This window comes from Oryctolagus cuniculus, assembly GCF_964237555.1.
Source record: "Oryctolagus cuniculus chromosome 16 unlocalized genomic scaffold, mOryCun1.1 SUPER_16_unloc_1, whole genome shotgun sequence".
Taxonomy (NCBI): domain Eukaryota; kingdom Metazoa; phylum Chordata; class Mammalia; order Lagomorpha; family Leporidae; genus Oryctolagus; species Oryctolagus cuniculus.
This window is the reverse complement of record NW_027208201.1, coordinates 3,700,213-3,724,797: the sequence shown is the minus strand read 5'-3', so window position 1 is coordinate 3,724,797 and position 24,585 is coordinate 3,700,213.

Genomic DNA, 24,585 nt, shown 5'->3' with positions numbered 1-24,585 from the left:
GAGATCTTCCATCTACTGGTTCACTCCCCAAATGCCTGCAACAGCCAGGGCTGGCCCAGGCTGACGCCAGGGTGCTGGGAACTCCATCGGGGTCTCCTATGTGAGTGGCAGGGGCCCAAGTCTCCGAGACATCCCTGCTGCTTTCCCAGGATGCACGTTAGGGAGCTGGGCCTGAAGTGGAGAGGCTGGGACTCTGCTACGGGTGGTGAGTGTCCCAAGTGGCAACTTACCCACTGTCCCCGATGCCTGCCTCTGTGTCTTGCTTTGAGCTTAGTCGTTGTTCCTGGGCTTATCCTAAGCTTTGTGCGAGTGGGAACCTGTCTGCTATTTCCACCTAAATTCCTTTCTGTCTCTACCTCTCTCTGTAACTCTATCTTTCAAATAAATAAAATAAATTAAAAAAAAAAAGAGTGTGGACACTGAACCCCGTGGTGGGGTTGAAAGGTGGGGCCCTTGAGAACTGATTGGATTGGGTTTGCTCCTTAGGGTGCAGTCCCCTTGGTCACATCCTGGTGACTCAGTGAGGAGAGATCCCTGCCATGGATGCTCTGGGCCACCTTGGGACTCTGCTCCACGTGGGAAAGTCACTTTGTGCCTCCACGCCTCCTGTCTCTAGTCTATACAATGGGTATGAAAATAATGCTTCATTCAGAGTGGACCCTTGGAAAGTGTTTGGCAACAGTGCCTGGCGTGTGTGCTCCCAGGCTTCCCGTTGCTTTCTAGGATCGGGTAACTGCCATGTTAGGAACTTGGTCTCTGGGCGGTGACGTTAGGAGGTGGTGAGACATGTATGAGATGGGGCCTCGTGGGAAGTCCCTGTGTGGTTTTTCGGTGCAATCGTAAGTTCCTCGAGGGCACATACTATTGAGCTTTAGTCTAGTGCCATCTGCAGAACCTGGTTTCCCTGGATCAGCTAGGTGGGTTACATTGTATTTAAAATAAGGGACTACTTGAGGCTGCAGTGCCAAGAATGGGCTCTAGGGGGCAGTCGGAACTGATGCCAGTGGGGAGACGAAAGATCAAGAAAGGGCGGATCTGGTGGGAGGGTGTGCCTTTTTTGGCCTGTGATGGACATGCACCCAACTGCCAAATTTAAAGCACCGATGCTGAGTGTGTTCTGCTGTACCAGCACATCGCCCCCAAGTTTTCTGGCTGTCCCTTGTGTGTGTGTGTGGAGGGGTCCTTCCTTCCCAATGAAAGTAGCAACAATAAAGAAAAACAAGACAAAACAACAAAAAGGCAACCCCAGCAGTAAAACCATCATCTCCAACAATAAAAGCAAAAACACAAGTGACAGCAACAACCGAGCCCTAACCGAAGCCTCTTGTGGCTCAGGAATATTTTTTTTTTCTTTTTTTGACAGGCAGAGTGGACAGCGAGAGAGAGAGAGAGAGAGAGAGACAGAGAGAAAGGTCTTCCTTTGCCATTGGTTCACCCTCCAATGGCCACCACGTCTGGCACGCTGTGGCCGGCGCACTGCGCTGATCTGATGGCAGGAGCCAGGTGCTTCTCCTGGTCTCCCATGGGGTGCAGGGCCCAAGCACTTGGGCCATCCTCCACTGCACTCTCAGGCCATAGCAGAGAGCTGGCCTGGAAGAGGGGCAACCAGGACAGGATCCGGTGCCCCGACCGGGACTAGAACCCGGTGTGCCGGCACTGCTAGGCAGAGGATTAGCCTATTGAGCCACGGCGTCGGCTGGCTCAGGAATATTTTATCAGCTAAGTTTCTCCCATGCAGCTCCCTCCATCCCAGCTCTGGGCCCGGGAACCTGGCAGAGCTGTTGCGGGGACCCACTAGGGATAGGGCTGCTGGATCAGCCACTGCTTCTTTCCTTCCTGCCTCGCAGGTCCGTGTGACTTCAAAGCTGACCTGTGGGGCCTCCCAGCTTTGGGTCACACGTGAAGGTGCTGGAAGGTAGGGGTTTGGTTTTAGGAGTTTGGCAGGAGGTTACCATCTGGGGTGATGGTGGGGAGGATGTTTTTTTTTTTTTTTCCCACAGGGCTTCTGGTGATGGCACATCTTTCATTGCCACTATAAAAGGGTCCATTTCTTTTTGTGTTGGTGTTCTTGGGAAGCAGTGCCTGGCCGGGGTTTCCTGAACATTTGTCATGTGCCAGGCCCAGGGCTAGACACAATGCCTCCATCATCTCATGCTGTTTCTCTGTCATCCCATTTAATCCTCTGGATTCCATGTCACCAGGTGGCTCTGAAGTTCTACAGTGGCCTAGGAGACCGTGGTGGGTCCAAGGATCAGCCCTCACTTGCTGCTCCCTGTCCCAGGCTGTGGCATCCACGCCAACCTCCTGGTGCTCCTCCAGGGCTGCAGCAGCACCACCTGCCTCGGGGCCTTTGCATTGCTCATCCTCACTTCCCAGAATGCTTCTCCTCAAGCTACCCACACGTCTCCTGCCCTATCCCCCTTGGATCTCTGCACAGAGGCCACCATATCACAGGAAGCATCCTGATCTTCCTATTTCAAATTCCACTCCTTACCTGCCCACCGTCCACCTCAGCCCTGTGTTACTTCCCTGAGTGCCCTCCAGATGGATGGAGTTCTTGTGTACATAGGGCCCCTCCCTCCCCTAATACACGAGGAAAGCGCCTTTTTATAAAGATTTTATTTATTTATTTGAGAGGTAGAGTTACAGACAGAGAGGGAGAGACAGAGAGAAAGGTCTTCCATCTGCTTGTTCACTCCTCAAATGGTTACAACAGCTGGAGCTGTGTTGATCTGAAGCCAGTAGCTTCTTCCAGGTCTCCCACATGGGTGTAGGGGCCCATCTTCCACTTCTTTTCCCAGGCCATAGCAGAGAGATGGATCGAAAGTGGAGCAGCTGGGATTTGAACTCACACCCATATGGGATGCCGGCTTTGCAGGTGGTGGCTTTACCTGCTATGCCACAAAAGCGGCCCCAGCACTTTTTTTTTTTTTTTTTGACAGGCAGAGTGGACAGTGAGAGAGAGAGACAGAGAGAAAGGTCTTTCTTTGCTGTTGGTTTACCCTCCAATGGTCGCCGCGGCCGGCGCACCGCACTGATCCGAAGCCAGGAGCCAGGTACTTCTCCTGGTCTCCCATAGGGTGCAGGGCCCAAGTACTTGGTCCATCCTCCACTGCGCTGCCTGGCTACAGCAGAGAGCTGGCCTGGAAGAGGGGCAACCGGGACAGAATCCGGCGCCCCAACCGGGACTAGAACCCGGTGTGCTGGCGCCGCTAGGCGGAGGATTAGCCTAGTGAGCCGCGGTGCCGGCTGCACTTTGTTTTAAATTGACAAAGAGTATACATTTTGTGCGGGGACCAGAATTTGTGTTCTTGTTGCCTGGTGTAATTCACTCAACGTAGCATCCGCAGGTTGTAGCTGGAGTTGGAATTTCTTCCCTTACGGAGGCTGTGTAAGGCTCCATTGTGTGATGGATGCTGTTGCGTTTGTCCGTTCATCCGTGCGGACATGTGGGCTGGTTCGCTTCCCGGCTGTGTGAGTAATCACGCAGTTATGAGCATGGATGGGGAAACACAGCTTCAAGCCCTGCCTGGAATTCTTGTGAGCATACCAAGCCGTGAAACGGCTGGAGCAGACTTACGTATAACTTTTTAAAAAATGTTTGTGTATTTGAGAAGGAGGAGAGAGAGAGAGGAGGGAGTAAGAGAAGAGAGAGGAGAGAGATAGAGAGAGAGAAATATCCCATCTGCTGGTTCACTCTTCACATGACTAAATGGCTAGGGCTGTGCCAGGTGGAAGCCAGGAGCCAGGAATTCAATCCAGGTCTCCCAAGTGAGTGGCAGGGACATAAGTAGTTGAGCCATCATTGCTGCCTCCCAGGGTGTGCATTAGCAGGAAACTGGGCAACAGGGTGGCTGGAACTCCAATGAGGCACTGCGGGCTGAATGGAATTTAGCTGTTGCATGCATCTGGGGAGTGAACCAGTGGCTGGACAATCCCTCCCTCTGTCACTTTGCTTTCCAAGTAAATATAAATAAAGAAAAATACAGCACAGCAGGGTAAGCTGTCTTTTGAGATGCTGGCATCTGATATTGGAGCGCTGGTCCGAGTCCTGGTTGCTCTGCTGTCCATGCATCTCCCTACTAACACACACCCTGGAAGGCAGCAGATGAAGGCTCAAGAATTTGGGTCCATCTCACCCATGTGGGAGACCTGGATGAAGCTCCTGACTCCTGGCTTCAGCCTGGCCCTACCATGGCTGTTGTGAGCACTGGGGGAGTGAACCAGTGGATGGATGTACTCTCTCTCTCAGAGCCCCAGTGAGACTGATTGTTTTACAGAATGGGAGCTGGAGACTGAGAGAAGGTCATGGCCGAGCTGGAACAAGGGAAGCAGTGCACACCATCTGGAAGGATACAGACACAGGCTGGAGGCTCCTGGAGATGGGAGCCAGAGATGGGGCTCAGACCTCGGTACTCCAAGGTGGAGTCCGGGTGCCTTAACTGCTGAGCTAAACGCCAGCCCCTTAACTGTGTGTTTTAAGCCAGACACAGTTCCTGTGATCTAGCCCTTGCTAACTCTGCACCCACTCACTTGGGACCTCCAAAGGGAGTTTATCAGGCTCCCAGGCGATGAGTGGTCTGCAAATATTCCAGGAGGTAAAAAGGGCAGCACATCTCCCGAGTGTGGAGTGGAGCTCTCGCCCCAGGGGTTGGGAATCCGCCTGTGTTAAGTATTCCCAACCTGGGAAACATCCTCCTATTGTTGGTAGCTGAGCTTTGAAAGTTCAGTTCTTTACATATTTGGTGAGGTTCTGTGGACAGAATTGGCCACGCCGACTTTGCTTTGAAAAACATGATTTTAACTGTATGTACTTTTGGGACCTGGTGTTATCTTTCAATCCATACATTCAAAGCATGACGATGGAGTGAAGCCACTGCCTGTGATGCTAGCAGCTGAGATGGGTGCCTGCTTGAGTCCTGGCTGCTCTGCTCTGACTCAGCTCCTGGTGATGCACCTGGGAAAGGCCCAAGTGCTAGGACCCCTGAACCCGCATGGGAGACCGGGAGAAGGCTCCTGGCTCCTTGCTTTGGATTGGCACAGCTCCTGCCATGTGGCCAGCTGGGGAGTGAACCAGCAGATGGAAGACTCCTCTCTTCTCTCCTCTCCTCGTCTCTCCTCTCTTCTCCTCTCCTCTCCTCTCCTCTCCTCTCCTCTCCTCTCCTCTCCTCTCCTCTCCTCTCCTCTCCTCTCCTCCCCTCCCCTCCCCTCCCCTCTCTCTCCCTCCTACTCCCCTCCCATAACTCTGCCTCTCAAATGGAAAAAAAAAAAAAGGGTGGTGGTGGTGGTTTATGATCAAATCAGATTGGTTACATAGTTTCAAAATAAAGTGAGCCCTTTCTGCTGAACACTTAGTAGTTGTATGGATGGGGCACAATGTGGTATTTTAACCCACATATACAGTGTATATACATCATGTCATATTCCTGTCCACACATTTCGCTCCTGTCCACAGCCCCGTCTCTGCATCACCAATCCCTGGCCCTCAATTCCGCTCGTTGATGAGGGCAGGTGCACAGCCCTGACCCTGTCATGCTCTCCTGGGGTCAGGGCTGTTGGTGGCTTCGGTTCCTGGTGAGCTGCTCTGTAATCAGAGAAGGAAGCTTTCAAACACACGGCAGGGTTTGCGTCAGATATCACAGGCGGCATTTATGGTCCTATAAGTGCTTTAATGAGTGCGGATCAATAGTCAGTTTCCACTCATAACTCCAAGAGCAAACAGCAGCTGCTCCCAGTGTCCTGGTGGACGGCAGGGGTCTGATTGATTGTGTCCTCCAGCCTTGGAGCACAGAGGAGAGATGGCTAGCAGCTGTAGCGGGCTTGGGCTTAGCAGTAAAGACACTGACATGCCGCATCAGGGTGCATGGGTTAGATGTCCACCTCCTGCTCCTGGCTCCAGCTCACTGGGAGGCAGTGGTTAAGGCTCAAGTAGTTGGGTCCCTGCCACCCACATGGGACACTTGGATAGAATTCCTGCCTCCTGGCTTTAGCTCCCAGCTGCAGTTATCTGGGGAGTGTATCAATGGATAGGCACTTGCTCTTGGCTTTTGCTCTCTCAATGTTTACAGAGAGAGAGAAACATCAAGATTGAGATCTACCATCCGCTGGTTCATTTCCCAAATGCCTGCAACAGCCAGAACTGAGCCAGACCAAAGCCAAGAGCCAGGAACGCCATCCAGGTCTCTCATGTGGGTGCCGGAGTCCAAGCACTTGGGCCATCTGTTGTTGCTTTCCCAAGTGCGTTAGCAGGGAGCTGGATAAGAAGTGGAGCAGAAGATTACTCAAGAGTTTGGGCCCCTGCCACCCAAATGGGAGACCCAGATGGAGTTCCAGGCTCCTGGCTTTGGCCAGGCCCAGTCCTGGTCATTGCAGCCATTTGGGGAGTGAACCAGTCAGTGAAAGATTCTCTCTCTCTCCCTCCCTCCCTCCCTCCCTCCTACCTCTCTCTCTCTCCCCCTCCTACCTCTCTTTCTTTCCTCTCTCTCTTCCTCCCTCCCTCCATCCCTCTCTCCTTCCCTCCTTCCTTCCTCCCTCCCTCCCCCAGGCTCTTTTCGCTCAGTGGTATTCTTTGGAGGCTCACCCCTGTTTGTCTATTGATAGCTTCTCCCTTATCATTGCTGACACCTTTCCATCACACAGAAGAGTCACTGTTGATTTATCCACTCCCTGATAGATATCCTGGTTGTTTCCAGGTGTGAGTCATACACAGACCTAAAGCGTGGACCTGGAAGATTATTTTGTTAAAAATTGTAAAAGTTTGTTACTTGGGAGACACCAAGGGCCAGCATCTGCTGGTTCACTCCCTAAATGCTTGCCACACCCGGGGCTGCGCCAGTATGAAAAGGGAGGCTGGGAGCTCCATTCAGGTCTTCCATGTGGGTGGCAGGGGCCCAAGGACTTGAGCCATCATGGCTGCATCCTGGGGTCTGCAGCAGCAGGAAGCTGGATTGGAAGTGGAGCTGGGACTTGAACGCAACCAATTGATATGGGATATGGAGGTCCCAAGCAGTGGATTAACCTGCTGTGCCAGACCTCTGCCCCTTCAGTTTCTACTTTAATATTTCAAAAACTTTATTCATTTGAGAGGGAGGAAGAGAGCACTCCCATCCATTGTTTTACTCTCCAAATTCCCACAACAGCTAGGAATGGGCCAGACTCAAGCCTAGAGCTGGGAGCTCTTTCCAGGTCTCCCGCATGGGTGGCAGGGACCCAAGTACTCAAGCCATCACTGCTGTCTCCCAGGGTCTGCATCAGCAGGGAGCTGGAGTCAGGAGCTGAAGCAAGGACTTCAATTCAGATGCTCCCAGTGTAGGTCATGGGCACTTTCACCACTAGGCTAGATGCCCACACCCAGAGCCTCTTTTAAAAAACCATAGTTCAGGGCCAGCGCTGTGGCATAGCAGATAAAGCTGCCTCCTGCAGTGTCAGCATCTCATATGGGCACCAGTTCGAGTCCTGGCTGTTCCACTTCCGATCCATCTATCTGCTATGGCCTGGGAAAGCCATTGAAGATGGCCCAAGTCCTTGGGCCCCTGCACCCATGTGGGAGACCAGGAAGAAGCTCCTGGCTCCTGGCTTCGGATTGGTACAGCACCAGTCATTGTGGCCAACTGGGGAGTGAACCAGCAGATGGAAGACCTCTCTCTCTCCCTGCCTCTCCTTCTCTCTGTGTAATTCTGACTTTCAAGTAAATAAATAAATCTTTAAAAAACATAGTTCATCCTAGAAGATTTGAGATGAGTCATTTAAGATTGTGAATAAAGCAATGCCATTTGGTTTTAAAATTTTTATGCTAAACCGAATGTTACTATGATTATGTAAAACTTTAAAAAGAATGCAAATACTGCTTATAATTTATCTCTCTAAACATATTTATTTATTTATTTATTATTTATTTTTTTATTTTTTTGACAGGCAGAGTGGACAGTGAGAGAGAGAGACAGAGAGAAAGGTCTTCCTTTGCCGTTGGTTCACCCTCCAATGGCCTCTCTAAACATATTTAAAAAATAATCCCCTTGTCCAGTGTTTGTGACCAATGTCTACCACTGATACACAACATCTCATCAGTGATTATTCTGCAGTTTACCAAACCAACCCCACACTTCTGCCTTGAGACGTTCTCATTTTCTCCAAGATGCGGTATCTGCCACAGCCTTATAGATAAAAGGCAAAGTCTACCAGAGCAGGACCACTTGGTATACAATAGGCACTCAATCGATGCTAGATGAATGAATCAAAGTTTGGATTCTTTTCCTCAGCCCATTTTCTTAGACGTAGAATTGCTGCACCAAAGGGAATATATTTTGGAGCAGGTGTTGAGCCTGGCCAGCTACGGTGCCTGCATCCTGTATCATATCAGAGTACCCAGGTTTGATTCTCTGCTAGGGCTCCAGACTCCAGTTTCCTGCTAATGCATATCGTGGAGGCAGCAGTGATGGCTTAGGTGATTGGGTCCCTGTCACCCACGTGGGAGACCTGGATGGAGCTCCCACCTCCTGGCTCTAACCCTGACCCAGTCATTGAAAGCATTTGGAGAGAGAATCAAGCAGGTAAGAGCTCAGTTTTGGACCTGAACTGTGGGATGGTTGGTTAAACTGCCATTTGGAATGCTGGCCATACCACATTAAGAGCTGGCTTGAGTCCGGGCTGCTCTGCTTCTGATCCAGCTTCCTGCTCAAGTGCCTGGGAAGATAGGGGATGACAACCCAAGTACTCACCTCCCTGCCACCCACGCAGAAGACCAGGATGGAGTTCCTGGCTCCTGGCTTTGGACTGGCCTGCACCTGGTTGTGGCCATTTGAGAAATGAACCAGCAGATGGAAGATCTCTCTCTGCCTTTCAAATAAGACAAATAAATATTTTTTTTAAAAAGGTATCTCTCAAATAAATTTTTAAAAAATCATGTACTTTTGTAAGCCCTGATAGTTTCTTTTTCCAAACCGGTGGTGACTGGCACTGGACAGGCACTGGACAGATTTTCCTGTGCTCCAGGGTGGCCACGCCCCTCAAAGGCCTGCCGCTGACACAGGGCTTGCTTCCAGACTGCTGTACTGGGACCTCTTATCGGATCCTGGGGCTCATTCCTGTTTGCACTTATCTTTATTGCTCTTCCCTGAGGTTTATCGCTTGTTTTCCATCGCTGGCTGGCATGTCAGCACGGCAAACAAGGACAGGGCTGGGGCTTGTTTCATCTTCAAAGCATTAGGCAAGGATGTCCACATCCTAATCCCAGGCATCTGTGAATATGTCAGGTTCTGTGGCCAGAGGGAATGAAGTTTGCTAATTTGCTGGCAGATGGGGAGTGTTCCCAGCAGGGTCCAGCGAGAGTCTCTACATGCAGAAGTGGACAAGAGATAGAGAGAAGGGGCTTGGCCAGACACTGCTGGCCTTGAAGGCAGAGGACTGACCTCTGGGCTGTGTGATACACCACCCCCTGGGCTACGTGACCCACAGCCTCTAGAGAAGGAAACAGATCCTCCCTTGGAGGAAGGAACCAGCACTGGTGACGCCTCCATTTTTGGGGGAAATATTTTAAATTTTTATGTATGTATTTAGTTGAAAAAGAAATAGGTAGATGATAGATAGATAGATCGATAGATAGATAGAAATAAACATGTGATAATAGATAATAGATACATGGAAATAGCTGATAGGTAGATAGATGTTAGGTAGATGATTGATTGATAGATGATAGAGAGATAGATCATCCATTCACTGGTTCACTCCTTAAAAGCCTGCAACTGCCAGGGCTGGGTCAGGCTGAAGCCAGGTTCCCAGAACCTTATCTGGATCTCCCATGTGGGTGGCAGGGGCCTAAGTACTTGAGCCCTTACCTGCTGTCTCCCAGGTGCAGTAGGAGGAAGCTGGAACAGGAAGCAGAGTTGGAGACAAACCCCAGGACTCTGATGAGGAATGACCAAGCAGTGATTTAACTACTGTTCAAAATGTGTGCCTGAGACTTGATTGTGACTCAGCGAGACCCCCTTCAGATACCATACAATCCCATGTCCCACAGCCACATCTCAGTCAATGATGGGCCAACGAGGAGAATATTTCAAAAGGAAATCAGAGGGGCTGGGCCGTGGTGGAGCTAGTTAGCTGCCCCCTGTGGTGCTGGTGTCCCATATGGGCTCCTGTTTGAGTCCCAGCTGCTCTACTTCCAATCCAGCTCCCTGCCAATATTCCTGGGAAAGCAGTGGAAGATGGCCCAAGTGCTTGGGCCCCTGAACCCATGTGGGAGATCCAGAAGAAGCTCCTGGCTTCAGCCTGGCCCAGCCTGGCCCAGCCCTGGCCATCATGGCCATTTGGGGAGTGAACCAGAGGATGGAAGATCTCTCTCTCTCTCTGTCTCTGCCTCTCACTCTCCTTCTTTAACTCTGACATTCAGATTAAAAAAAAAAAAAGAAATGAGGAAATGAAATTTAAAAGATGTTCATTTGGGTGCTAACATTTTTGAAATCTATAATACACATTTTCCATGAACTTTAAAATATATTATTGGGGCCAGTGCTATGGAGTAGTGGGTAAAAGCTGCCACCTGCAGTGCCGGCATCCCATATGGGCGCCAGTTCGAGTCCTGGCTGCTCCACTTCCGATCCAGCCCTCTGCTATGGCCTGGGAAAGCAGTAGAGGATGGCCCAAGTGCTTGGGCCCCTGCACTCACATGGGAGACCTGGAAGAAGCTCCTGGCTTTGGATCAGATCAGCTCCAGCCATTGCAACCAGTTGGGGAGTGAACCAGCAGATGGAAGATCTCTCTCTCTCTCTCTCTCTCTTTGCCTCTGTCTCTCTATAACTCTGCCTTTCAAATAAATAAATAAATCTTTAAAAATTATTTATTCACATTCATTTGAAAGGGAGAGAGAGAGAGAGAGAGAGAGAGAGAGAGAGAGAGATCTTCCATCCACTGGAATATACCTACAACTAATGCCTACAACAGCCGAGACTGGGTTAGGCTGAAGCCAGGAATTGAGACCCCAGTCCAGGTCTGCCATGTGGGTGGCAGGGACCCAAACACTTGAACCACTTCCTGATGCCTGCCAGGGTGTGCATCAGCAGGGAGCTGGATCAGAAAGGAGTTAGGAGTGCGGCTTTTTCAGCCTGGCTTCTTTCACTTAGAGATAGGCATTAAAGATTCCTCCACGTCTTTTTGAAATGTTGGTAAAAAGCATGAAACCTAAATGTTCCCATTTTAATGATTTTTTTAATTCATCAATTTATTTGAAAAGCAAGGTTATAGAGAGGCAGCAGCAGAGCGGTGGGGGGTGGGGGTAGGCTTCCATCAGCTGGTTCACTCCCTAGTTGGCTTCTTCTGGGTCTCCCATGTGGGTGCAGGGATCCATCTTGAGCCATCTTCTACTGCTTTCCCAGGCCATTGCAGAGAACTGGACTGGAAGAGGAGCAGCCAGGGCTCAAATGGGCACCCATATGGGATACTGGCACTTCAGGCAGCGGCCTCATTTTAGTCATCTTTAAAGTAAGTGCACAGCTCAGTGGCATCAAGTACATTCTCGGGGCTGTGCAGCCCTCACCTCCATCATCTCCAGAACTTTCTCCTCTTCCCAACCTGAGGATCTGTCTCCAGGAAGCACTCACTCCCTAGCCCCTCCCCAGCCCCCGGTACCCCCGCTCTGCTTCCTGTCTCTGAGGATCTGATGACTCAGGGACTCCAAGGAGTAGATCCTGTAGGCTGTGTTCTTTTGTGATTGGCTTATCCCCACCCCCAGCCCCCCAGCCCCCCAGCACCAGGTCCTCAAGAGTCATGACACCATGGCAGGTATAGGAACTCCCTTCTTATTATGAGGCTGACTCATATCCCACTCCATGGATGTGAGTTTATCTCCTCTTCAATGGGTGCTTGGCTGGCTTCCGCCTTGCGGCTGTTATGACTCGCTTGGCAAGGAGCACAGGTGCACAGGTATCTCGCTGAGTCCCTGCTTTTGCTTTGGGCAGATCCCAGAAGTGAAACCGTCAGTTCCTATGTGAATTCTGTGTTACATTTCTTCTTGTCTTTTTATAGATATGTATTTATTTGAAATGCAGTTACAGAGAGATAGAGATAGAGATAGAGATAGAGATAGAGATAGAGATAGAGATAGATAGAGATCTTCCATTCATTGGTTCATTTTCCAAATGGCCACAACAGCCAAGACTGGGCTAGGCTGAAGCCAGGAGCCAGGAGCTTCTTCCAGGTCTCCCACATGGGAGGGAGCAGGGGCCCAAATACTTGGGCCATCTTCTGCTGTTTTCCCAGGCCATTAGCAGGGACCTGGATTGGAAGTAGAGCAGCTGGGACTTGCACCTGCACTCATAGAGATGCCAGTATCACATGCAGTAGCTTAACCCACTGCCCCCAACACTGCCCCCTGTTCCTGTCTTTTTTCAGATTTCAAGTGTGATAGGTAACATATAGTGCCCACTAAGTTGCTTTTACTCCTTTTTTTTTTCTTTAAGCATCAGATGGAACACTTGGCTCTTGGCAGTTTTATTTTTGTCTTGGGAACATTTCCTCAATGCCCCTGGCTTTTTATCTGGTTAAGGTGCTTTAATTCCTCTCTTATCAACTTGAAAGCATCCTTTTGCACAGATCTGAGCTTTTTCCTGTCATTCTTGTTAAATGAATTTTCCTATTAGCTTATCTGGCTTATATTTTCATGGCACTCATTTCTTTTTGGATATGTAGACATTTTCATTTTCATAAAATGAAATCTTGAAATAGCCCTTTCCTTTAGTGACTTTATACATCTCCACTTTTTTTCTTCTTTTAAGATTTATTTATTTATTTATTTGAAAGTCATAGTTACACAGCGAGAGAAGGCGAGGCAGAGATAGAGAGTCTTCCATCTACTGGTTCACTCCCCAAATGGCCGCAACAGCCAGAGCTGCACCAATCCGAAGCCAGGAGCCAGGAGCTTCTTCCAGGTCTTCCATGTGGGTGCAGTGGCCCAAGGACTTGGGCCATCTCCTGCTGCCTTCCTAGGCCATAGCAGAGTGCTGGAACAGAGGTGGAGCAGCTGGTGCCCATATGGGATGCCGGTGCTGCAGGCAGTGGCTTTACCCGCTATGCCACAGCACTGGTCCCTATCCAGTTTTCTGCCTTGGGATTGATCCATACCCAATTCTATATTCTTTGAGTTTGTTCTATGTTGCCAGTTGTAATCTATGCTTAAGTGCACTTTTAGATCTATTTTTTTAAAAAATATTTATCTATTTGCTGGTGCCGTGGCTCAATAGGCTAATCCTCCATCTTGTGGCGCCAGCACACCGGGTTCTAGTCCCTGTCGGGGCGCCGGATTCTGTCCCGGTTGCCCCTCTTCCAGGCCAGCTCTCTGCTATGGCCTGGGAGTGCAGTGGAGGATGGCCCAAGTGATTGGGCCCTGCACCCCATGGGAGACCAGGAGAAGTACCTGGCTCCTGCCTTCGGATCAGCGCAGTGCGCCAGCCGCAGCGCGCTGGCCGCGGCGGCCATTGGAGGGTGAACCAACGGCAAAGGAAGACCTTTCTCTCTGTCTCTCTCTCTCACTGTCCACTCTGCCTGTAAAAAAAAAATTAAAAATTTATCTATTTAATTTTATTTTAGAGGCAGACAGAGAGACTCGGGGGGAGAGGGAGAGAGAGAGAAAGAGAATCTTATGTTTGCCTGCAATAGCTAGGGGTGAAGTGAGGGCTGGAGCCAGGAGTCAGGAGCTCCAGCCAGGTCTCCCAGGTCAGTGGCAGAGACCCACTCACCTCCCAGGGTCTGCTTTAGCAGGAAGCTGGAGTCAGGAGCTAGACTCAGGAATTGAACTCTGGCACACCGATATGGAATGCAGGCGTTTTAACCACTAGGCTAAACCCATGCTCCTGTGAATTATTTTTTAAGGGAGAAAGATGGTCCTTATTCAGTCTTCGGTTTTCCTACTCAGAATAAGGTATCTTCCTGCATTCCTTCCAGTCTTATTTCATGTCTTTCTATAACACAGTATAGTTTTTGAAACTTGGATTAGAGCCGTGGCTGTTAAATTGTTCCCTCTGATTTTTACTTCCTGTTACTTTGTAGCCATGGTGATGCCATTCTGAAAAAGTGTAGCTGCCTTATGTTGATTTATTTTTAAAAACTTTTATTTGGAAATCATTTCAAACTTACAGAAAAGTTGCAAGCAAAATACTGTGACAAAGACCACTCAACTCTACCTTTCCTGAGCTTTGAAATGATTTGTCATTTGCTTACTGTCCATTACATTGATGTCATTTTCTGACACATTTGGAGTTCAGTTTGTGCTTTTAGCAAGAACTAATGTGAGGGTACTTCACAAAGTTCATGGAGAAAGGAATGAAAAGATACTTATTTTTGGTGCACAGTTTTTTGTTTTGTTTTGTTTTTTGAAAATCCCTGCATAGTTTTTCATAATATGCATTTTGGATGAACTTTTTGAAGTCCCCCATATACTTCATTAAATTAAGTGAGGCCAGGGTGGCATCATGGCACAGAGGGTTGAACAGTGGCCTGCAGTGCCGGCTTCCCATGTGTGAGTTCTGGCTGCTCCACTTCCAATCCCAGCTCCCTGTTAGTGCACCTGGGAAAACATGAGAGGATGGCCCAAGCGCTCAGGCCCCTGCCACCTACATGGGAGACCCAGATGGAGTTCTTGGCTCCTGGCTTAAAAGGGGTCCAGCTCAAGCCAATTATGATCATTTGGGACAGTGAACTAAGAGTTGGAAGATCTCTCTCTCTCTCTCTGTAACTCTGCCTTTCAAATAAAGAAACAAGCAAATACTTTAAAAATAAGTCAGGCAGACAAAGTGAGTTTCCAGTTTCCTATGCACTCTTTGAGTGATATTGCAGGATTCTAGAACTATCCATGAGTGGGTGTTGTTAGCAGGTGCTACATGTTCTCTTCCCTTTTAATAGAAATAGCAATATTCGATGTACACAAGTCATTTTTTTTCATAGAATCATTTTATTTTGTACGTTTTCATTTCAGGATCGAGTTTGTACTCTTCTTGGAAGCTCACAGATATTTTCCCAGAATTTATGTCAGAAAAACAGTTTTACTTAATTTAAAAATTTTACATGATTATTTTCTACCTAGATGCGGGTGACTGCCTCTCTCAGTCCATGGAAAAAGGTCTTTGTGTGTTTAAAGAAGTACTTTTGAGAACCAAAGATGTTTTATGATGGTTCCATCTTCACATCTCATGAGAAGTACACAGGGTGGAGGGAAAAGGGAGGAAGTGGAGGATGGCACCCAGTGAAAAGGCTTCTGAGAAGGCGGTAGCATTGTCTTCATGTCGCCTGCCCCATTCCAGGACACGAAGCTGTTTCCTGTCTAAGCATTTTATATACTGAGTCCAGTGGCTATTTACACCCTCTCAGACTCTGTAAGAGGAAGTCTCCATTTTATTAATTTTTTAGAATAAAATCATTCAAGAGGCAGACAGAGAAAGTTCCAGCCAGTGAGAGCTCCTGTCCACTGGTTCACTGCCCCAAGCGCCCATGTGGGAGCTCCATCTGGGTCTCCCACACGGGTGGCAGGGAGCCCAGCACTTGAGCCATCATTGCTGCCTCCCAGGGTGCGCATCAGCAGGGAGCTGGAGTGAGGAGCCAGAACCAGGGTCTGAACGCAGTCACTCGGATGTGTGCCATGGGCATCTTAACTGTCAGCCAAACACTGCCCCTTGGATGTCTCAGCCTTGACCTTGGCCCTGGCAGCATTAGAAGCCAGAAGCTTGTTCTTCCAGAAATTTCCACAGGTGGCTTGGAACTTCCAAAAGTTTGGGTTCCAGGTAGGAACATGCAGGGGGTCTGAGCATTTAAAACCCAAGGTGGGGCTGGCACTGTGGTGCAGGGGGTTAAAGCCCTGGCCTGCAGTGCCAGCATCCCATATGGGTGCCGGTTCTAGTCCCAGCTGCTCCTCTTCCAGCCCAGCTCTCTGCTATGGCCTGTGATAGCAGTAGAAGACGGCCCAAGTCCTTGGGCCCCTGCACCCACGTGGGAGACCTGGAGGAAGCTCCTGGCTCCTGGCTTCAGATTGGTGCTGCTCTGGCCGTTGTGGCCATCTGGGGAGTGAACCATCAGATGGAAGACCTTTCTCTCTGTCTCTACCTCTCTCTGTAACTCTGTCATTCAAACAAATAACAATAAAAATAAAACCTAAAAAAAAAAAAAAGAGGCCGGCGCCGCGGCTCACTAGGCTAATCCTCCGCCTAGCGGCGCCGGCACACTGGGTTCTAGTCCCGGTCGGGGCACCGGATTCTGTCCCGGTTGCCCCTCTTCCAGGCCAGCTCTCTGCTGTGGCCAGGGAGTGCAGTGGAGGATGGCCCACGTGCTTGGGCCCTGCACCCCATGGGAGACCAGGAAAAGCACCTGGCTCCTGGCTCCTGCCATCGGATCAGCGCGGTGCGCCGGCCGCAGCGCGCCGGCCGCGGCAGCCATTGGAGGGTGAACCAACGGCAAAAGGAAGACCTTTCTCTCTGTCTCTCTCTCTCTCTCACTGTCCACTCTGCCTGTCAAAAAAAAAAACAAAAACAAAAACAAAAACAAAAAACAAACAAACAAAAAAAAAAAACCAAGGGAGAACGTCATTGTTGGCACAGGAAGGAATGGAGCCAGGATCAGGCTGTGACAGCATGGAGGGCTTGAATGTATTCTATTCTGTTACATGCGAGTGACTGTCACAGATCTCACATGATTTGATCCCATTTATAGGAAAAGATCAGAAGAGCCAAATCCCAAATGTGGATCCGTGGTTGCCAGAGGCCATGGAGGGGAGAGAAATGGAGGAGGTTTTGCTTCATGGAAATGGGGTTTCTGTTTGGGATGACAAAAGCCTTTGGGGACGACATGGTGGTGACAGTCACATGACAACATGGCAGATGACCCTGGATTATGCCCTTTAAAATGGTTAAAATGGTGAATTCTACGTTCTGGGTATTTTTTTTTTTTGACAGGCAGAGTGGACAGTGAGGGAGAGAGAGACAGAGAGAAAGGTCTTCCTTTTGCCATTGGTTCACCCTCCAATGGCTGCTGCGGTCGGCACACTGTGGCCAGTGCACCGCACTGATCTGAAGCCAGGAGCCAGGTGCTTCTCCTGGTCTCCCATGGGGTGCAGGGCCCATGCACTTGGGCCATCCTTCACTGCACTCCCAGGCCACAGCAGAGAGCTGGCCTGGGAGAGGGGCAACGGGGACAGAATCTGGCGCCCCGACCGGGACTAGAACCTGGTGTGCCAGCACCACAAGGTGGAGGATTAGCCTAGTGAGCCGCGGCGCCGGCCCTCCACCAAGTACTTGTATTATGAATTTGGTCATCCTTCATGTCTATAAACTATTTCTGGGTTGAGAATGGAGTTTCCTAGATTGCAAGAACTGCCCCTGAAATTATGTGTACCTTCAGTGTTCCTTGATAGTGATGCTTCGGATCGGCGCAGCACCAGCCATTGCGGCCATCTGGGGAGTGAACTAGTGGATGGAAGACCTCCCTCTCTGTCTCTACCTCTCTCTGTAACTCTGTCTTTCAAAGAAATAAAATAAATCTTAAAAAAAAAGAGGTGAGCAGGGAAAATTAATGATAGGTGAACTGATGAGTGTTTGGAAGAGAATGTAAAGGTCTCTACATTTGGTGGTGGAAAGGATGCGTTAGTGTAAATTACAAGGATACTTTAGAAAGTTCATGGGAAAATGAATGAAAGGATAAGCTCATTTTGGTGTAAAAAACATTAAACCCATCAGAGTTACATAGAGAGAAGGAGAGGCAGAGAGTGAGAATGAGAGTAAGAGCTAAATCTTCCACCTGCTGGTTCACTCCCCAGATGGCTGCAATAGCCAGGGCTGAGCCAGGCTGAAGCCAGGAGCCAGGAGCCAGGAGCCAGGAGCTTCTTCCAGGTTTCCCTTGTGGGAGGGCACAGGGGCCCAAGCACTTGGGCCATCCTCTGCTGCTTTCCCAGGTGCTTTAGCAGGGAGCTGGATCGGAAAGTGGAGCAGCAGGGACTCCAGCTGGTGCCCATGTGGGATGCTGGCACTGCAGATGGTGACTTTACCTCTGCACCACAGCTTCAGGCCCCCATTTTGAATTTTTAAATGTCTTATGTACCTCTCTCTTTCCCCTATATATTATGGAATGGAATTGTTGTACAAAGCTTCCCTTTATCTGCTAGCTATCTTTCAAATAAGAGGGTACTTCAAAAAGTTTGTGGGCAGATGGAATGAAAAGATACATTTATTTTGATACAGATAATTTTGGGATCCATGCATAGTATTTTTCATACTTTATATTCTCCATGAACTTTTTGGAAGACTTCTTATATGCATGGATTTCAACATTTCTTTGCATCAAAAATCTTATTCTTTATTTTATTTCCTGTGAACTATTCAAAGCCCACTGGTAACTTGAAAAAGTTTGTCTTTCCATATGATGTATTTTTTTGCTTTTCATATAATCTGAATTTTCACATAGCTAAATATGTTATTTTCAATTTTTACATTTGAGATTTGTATCTTGCTGAGAGAAATTTTCCCTGCTCTGAAATTATCTCTATCTCTATCTATCTCTATCTCTATCTCTATCTCTATCTCTATCTCTATCTCTATTTCTATCTCCATATAGAGAGATATCTTCCATCTACTGGTTCACTCCTCAAATGACTGCAATGGCCAGAGCTAGGCTGAGCCAAAGCCAGGAGCCAGGAGCCAGGATCTTCTTCTGGGTCTCCCATGTGAATACAGGGGTCCAAGGACTTGGGCCATCTTCTGGTGTTTTCCCAGGTGCATTAGCAGGGAGCTAGATTGGAAGCGGAGCATCTGGAACTCAAACCAGTGCCAGTATGGGATGCCGGCACCGCAGGTGGTGGCTTTACCTGCTATTGCCACAATGCTGGCCCTGGCCCCTGGTTTCATTCTTGAATGGCTGTTTAATTCATCCAGTGTTCTCCAGCATCATGGAGACTCTGTCCCCTCCTTGGGTCTAGGGATTCAGTGACCTCTGTGAACAGACACCTGGGAACGGAACCATCTTCAAACCTCTGGGCCAGAACTCCCCTTGGTCCTGGTGTGGGGGCTGTGCTCTTTCACTGTTGTGGTTGGTTCAATGAGTAAATTCATTTCTGAAAACATTCGAGACAAGTTTTAGTGGATTCTGGACTCTAGGCGCTTGCACTGTGTATTGAGGGAAATCACTCTATAGCTCTTTTCTCTTCCCCCTCCCAAGTGTCAGGCATGAAATAATCGGGTTTCCATAGCAACACAGGGGCAGGATTTACCTTTGGTGCTTTGCTTTAATGAAAACCAGCTCCATTTAGGAAGCATGTGCCAAAGAGACCTGCTGAAGAAACACTCCACAGACCCAGAAATGCAACAAGAGTAGAAGTGTTTGGTGCCTATATACATGGACTATGAAATGATCTCTCTCTCTCTCTCTCTCTCTCTCTCTCTTTCTTCTGTTCAGAACACAACCTACTTAAATGTCAAAACCAAAGCCAATCTGTTGAAAACAAAGCAAAGGACTTGAGTCCAGCCCTCCAATTAAGATGCTGGTGAGGACGCCTGGGTTCAACCCCCAGCTTCAGCTTCCTGCTAACGCAGACCCTGGCAGGCAGTGGTGATGGCTCAAGCAACCGAACTCCTGCCACCCACGTGCTCAGGGACTGGTTTATTGAGTTTCCTGCTCCCAGCTCTGGCCCCAGCCCAGCCTCAACTGTTGTGGGCATCTGAAGAGTCACCCAGTGAATGGGAGATCTCTTTGGCTCTGTCTCTCTTCATCTTTCTCTCTCTCTTTTTCAAACAAATAAATTTTAAAAGGTAAAAATGGGGTCTGGCATTGTGGTGTAGTGGGTTAAGCCATCACCTGTGACTACAGCATCTCATATGGCTGCTCCACTTCTGATCCAGTTTTCTGCTAATGCACCTGGGAAAGCAGCAGAAGATGGTCCAAGTGCTTTGGCCCTTGCACCCAGATAGGAGACCTGGATGGAGCTCCTGGCTCCTTGCTTCATCCCCACCCAACCCAGGCCATCATGGCCATCTGGTGAGTGAACCAGGGGATGGAAGACCTCTCTCTCTCTCTCTCTCTCTCTAACTCTTTCAAATAAATAAATACATTTAAAAGCAAGTGAAAATGAAAACAAAGCACAATTTTGAAACTTTTTTAACTGTCAAATTTTGAGATGCTATCAGGTTACTAGAAACTTGTGCAAATCATACAGTGAATTCCTGTTTCATCACTTTTACTGAATAACTTGCAAGCAAGGGCAACGTTATGCCTTAAAAAAAAAACCCATATTTGAAGTGAGATACTCAGCAGACTCATAGAATGGCAGATGTCCTAAATAGCACTCTGGCCTCAGAATCAGCCCTAAAGGCATTCGGATCTGGCTGAAAAGCCCATGAGAGTATTTCAGGCATGGAAAGCCAAGACACTCTGGCAAAAGATCTCTGCGAGTGAGATCCCAGTGGAAAGAACAGGTCTTCAAAGAAGGAGGTACCTTTCTCTGAAGGGAGGAGAGAACCTCCACTTTGACTATGACCTTGTCTAAACAAGATAAGAATCGGAGAACTCACAGGGCTTCCATAGCCTTGGAAACTCATGACTGGAGCATAGGGAGACTACTGATGCCATAGACAGGAGTGTCAATTGGTAAAGTCAACAACAGGAGTCACTGTGCACTTACTCCTCATGTAGGATCTCTGTCCTTAATGTGCTGTGTATTGAGATTTAATGCTATAACGAGTACTCAAACAATATATTTCACTTTGTGTTTTTATGGGGGTGCAAACTGTTGAAATCTTTACTTAATGCATACTAAACTGATCCTCTGTAAAAAAAAAAAAAAAAAAAAGAAAGAAATTATCAACTCCCAACTTGACTCTCACTGGGATTAAACATGACAATAAGTCTGATCTGATTTCATCATCATTTAAAAAAAAATCATCTATTATTTCTCACTTTATGTTTCTGTGTGAGAGCAAACTGTTGAAATCCTTACTTAATGTATACTAAGCTGATCTTCTGTATATTAAGATAATCGAAAATGAATCTTGATGTGAATGGAAGGGGAGAGGGAGTGGGAAAGGGGAGGGTAGTGGGTGGGAGGGACGGTATGTGGGGGAAGCCATTGTAATCCATAAATCATACTTTGGAAATTTATATTCATTAAATAAAAGTTAAAAAAAAATAAAAAAAATTACTTAACTTGTATCAATTGTTTACTCTGTACCGACTGATTTATATAATGATTGATTTTCTTTGTCTAAACGTGTATAAAAATCCTGACCCTTAACTCCTCGGGGCTTCTCTGTTCAGGGAGCCCCAGCATGCTGTTCAATAAACCCCCTGCTGATTGCAAAAACAAAACAAAACAAAACAAAACAAAACCATATTTATTTATTTGAGAGGCAGACTTTCAGAGAGGCAGAGGCAGAGAGAGAGAGGTCTTTCATCCACTGGTTCACTCCCCACATGGCTGCAAAGGCCAGAGCTGGGCCCATCTGAAGGCAGGAGCTTTTTCCAGGTCTCCCATGCAGGTGCAGGGTCCCAAGCACTTGGGTCACCTTCCATTTCTTTCCCAAGCCATAGCAGAGAGCTGTATCAGAAGTGGAGCAGCTGGGGCTCAAACCAGCACCCATAGGGGATGCTGGCACTGCAGATGGCAGCTTTATCTGCTATGCTGCAGCGCTGGCCCCAACATTATGCCTTTTTATACCTATATATCTCTATATGTATTTCCTAGAACCTGTGATCAAAATTGACGTTGCAACATTTCTATTATTTAATTGACACACTTTTCAGTCTCTGCAAACCTTCCCAGTCTTGTCTTTCAGGGTTAAGGACAGCCCAGGATCAACTCTGATCACTTAATTTTGGTGGTGCCGGCCAATTTTTCTCCAGTGAGCAGCTACTATTTTTTTTATTGTTCTTGATCAACACAATCATGCACCACATGGTAAGGGTTCAGTCACCAAAGGTGCATGTACCATGGCAATCCCGCTGCACAATGGTGCACTGAGTTAAGCCCAGCATCCCCTATCAGAGCACTGTTTATAGAGTCCTGGCCACTGGCTGTGGATCCAGCTCCCTGCTAATGCACCTGGCAAAACAATGGAAGATGGCCCAAGGGCTTAGGCCCCTGCACCTATGTAGGAGATCCGTAAGAAGCTCCTGGCTTCAGCTGAGCCCAGCCCTGGCCATTGTGGCTGTCTGGGGAGTGAACCAGTGGATGCAAGACTGCTCTTTTTGTAGTGTGCAAGCTACAGGCTATGGACCAGGTGGCCAGGGTGTGTAGCAGGCTGTGCCATCTCAGTTTGTGCAAATGCTCTCCGTGATGTCCGCATGGTGACAAAATCTACCGCACCGCGCATTTCTCAGCTCACATTGCTGTGGTTCAGTGCTGCACAGCTGTACTTTGCACTGACAGAAGCGTGCTGTCTGAGTCCCTTTACTTCCCACGAGTTGTTCTTGTCTGAATCAGTGATTGCAAAGGTGACTGCACAGTGCTGATTTCCAACTTGCCTCCCAGTGATTTTATTATTATTATTATTTGGACAGGCAGAGTTAGACAGTGTGAGAGAGAGAGACAGAGAGAAAGGTCTTCCTTTTCCGTTGGTTAACCCCCCAAATGGCCACTACGGCCGGCGTGCTGCACCAATCCGAAGTCAGGAGCCAGGTGCTTCCTCCTGGTCTCCCATGCGGGTGCAGGGCCCAAGCACTTGGGCCATCCTCCACTGCACTCCCGGGCCACAGCAGAGAGCTGGACTGGAAGAGGAGCAACCATGACTAGTACCTGGCACGCCAACCGGGACTAGAACCCTGGGGTGCTGGCGCCGCAGGCGGAGGATTAGCCAAGTGAGCCACGGCGCTGGCCATGATTTTATTATTTTTAAGGATTTATTTTATTTATTTGAAAGAGCTAGAGAGAGAGAGAGAGAGACAGAGAGAGAGAGGTCTTCCATTCCACTGGTTCGCTCCCCAGATGACTCCAACATACAGGGCTGAGCCAGGCTGAAGCCAGGAGCCAGGAGCTTCCTCTGGGTCTCCCATGCAGGTACAAGGAGTTGGACCATCTTCTGCTTTCCCAGGCCACAGCAGAGAGCTGGATCAGAAGGGGAGAAGCTGAGACTTGAACCATGGTTCATATTGGATGCTGGCACTGCAGGCTGTGGCTTTAACCTGCTGTACCAGAGTGCTGGCCCCAGCCTCCCAATGATTTTAACACAAGGAGGAGTTTGGGAGGCTGGAGTCAGCATCTCACTGAGTCTAAAAACCAACTTGAAATGAATGAAAGACCTACGTGTCAGACCTAACATCAGGGAATTACTAGAAGAACACATACAGGAAACACTTCCAAACATAAGAACAGGCAATGGTGTTTTAGGTAAGACCGCAAAAGCACAGGCAATGGAAGCAAAACCAGACGAATGGAATTATATCAAACTAAGACGCTTCTGCACAGCAAAGAAAACTATCAACCAGCTGAAGAGAGGATCTATAAGATGGGACAAAATATTTGCAAGTGATCTAGCTGACAAGAGTTAGTATACAGAACACACAACAGCAAAAAACCACGCTGATTAACACAATAAGCAAATGCTCTCAACAGAAAATACAGAAATGGTCAACAAAGGTAGGACAAACTGCTCAACATTGGTAACTTAGGGAAATGCAAATCAATGCTTGGATTTTTGGGGGATGGGGAGGGATCCAAGGGGCTTGCTTCACAAAGGAAGGCTTGTGCGGAGCGATGGGCTCTTGATCTCCCAGCCAGTCTTGGCTTTACACCCAACATAGAAGTTCCACATCCTAAGGGATTCCCACGCCCCTTCTACTGCCTTTGTTCAGCACACCATGCCTCTGCCTGGAATTATAGAAGTCTTTGGGGGTTCCTCTGAGTCCAAGGAGGCCACAATATCCCAAGGACATGTTTGTATGAGAAGAAAGGAAAACAGCTCCCATTCAACTACAATTTTGGATATCCTGAGGCTGGAACTGCCTCCTTTGAGGAAATTTGAAAAAAATACCTGGGAAAATGGAATGATAAGATCAGTTTATCTTGGTATATAAAAGCTTTGAACTGTATTAAGGTCTTTTAAAAGTTCATACACAGGGGCCAGCATCATGGCACAGTGAGTTAAGCCACTGCCTTGTGATGTCAGCATCCCGTATGAGAGCTGGTTCAAGTCCTGGCTGCTCCACTTCTGATCCAGCTCCCTGCTAATGCACCTCGGAAATCAGCAGAGGACGGCCCAAGTGGCTGGGTCCCTGCCTCACAGATAAGAGATTTGGATGGAGTTCCTGGATCTTGGCTTGGGCTTGGCTCAGCTGTTTGGCATCTGGGGGGGTGGACCAGTAGATGGAAGCTCTCTCTGTCTCTGCCTTTCAAATAAATAGATAACTATTTTTAAAAAGTTCATGGACTCTTTATAGATAAATTTTTTTAAAAAGTTCATGGAGGATGTCTATCATGAAAAAAACATGCATGGACTTCAAAATTCGGAGGGCTCCAGTCCTTCCAGAAGTCCATGGAAAATGGATACAATGAAAAAAAAAAAAAAACTGTTCATGGATTTTCTAGACGTTTTGCATCCAAACAAACTTACCCTTCAAGTTCATTTGTTCCTG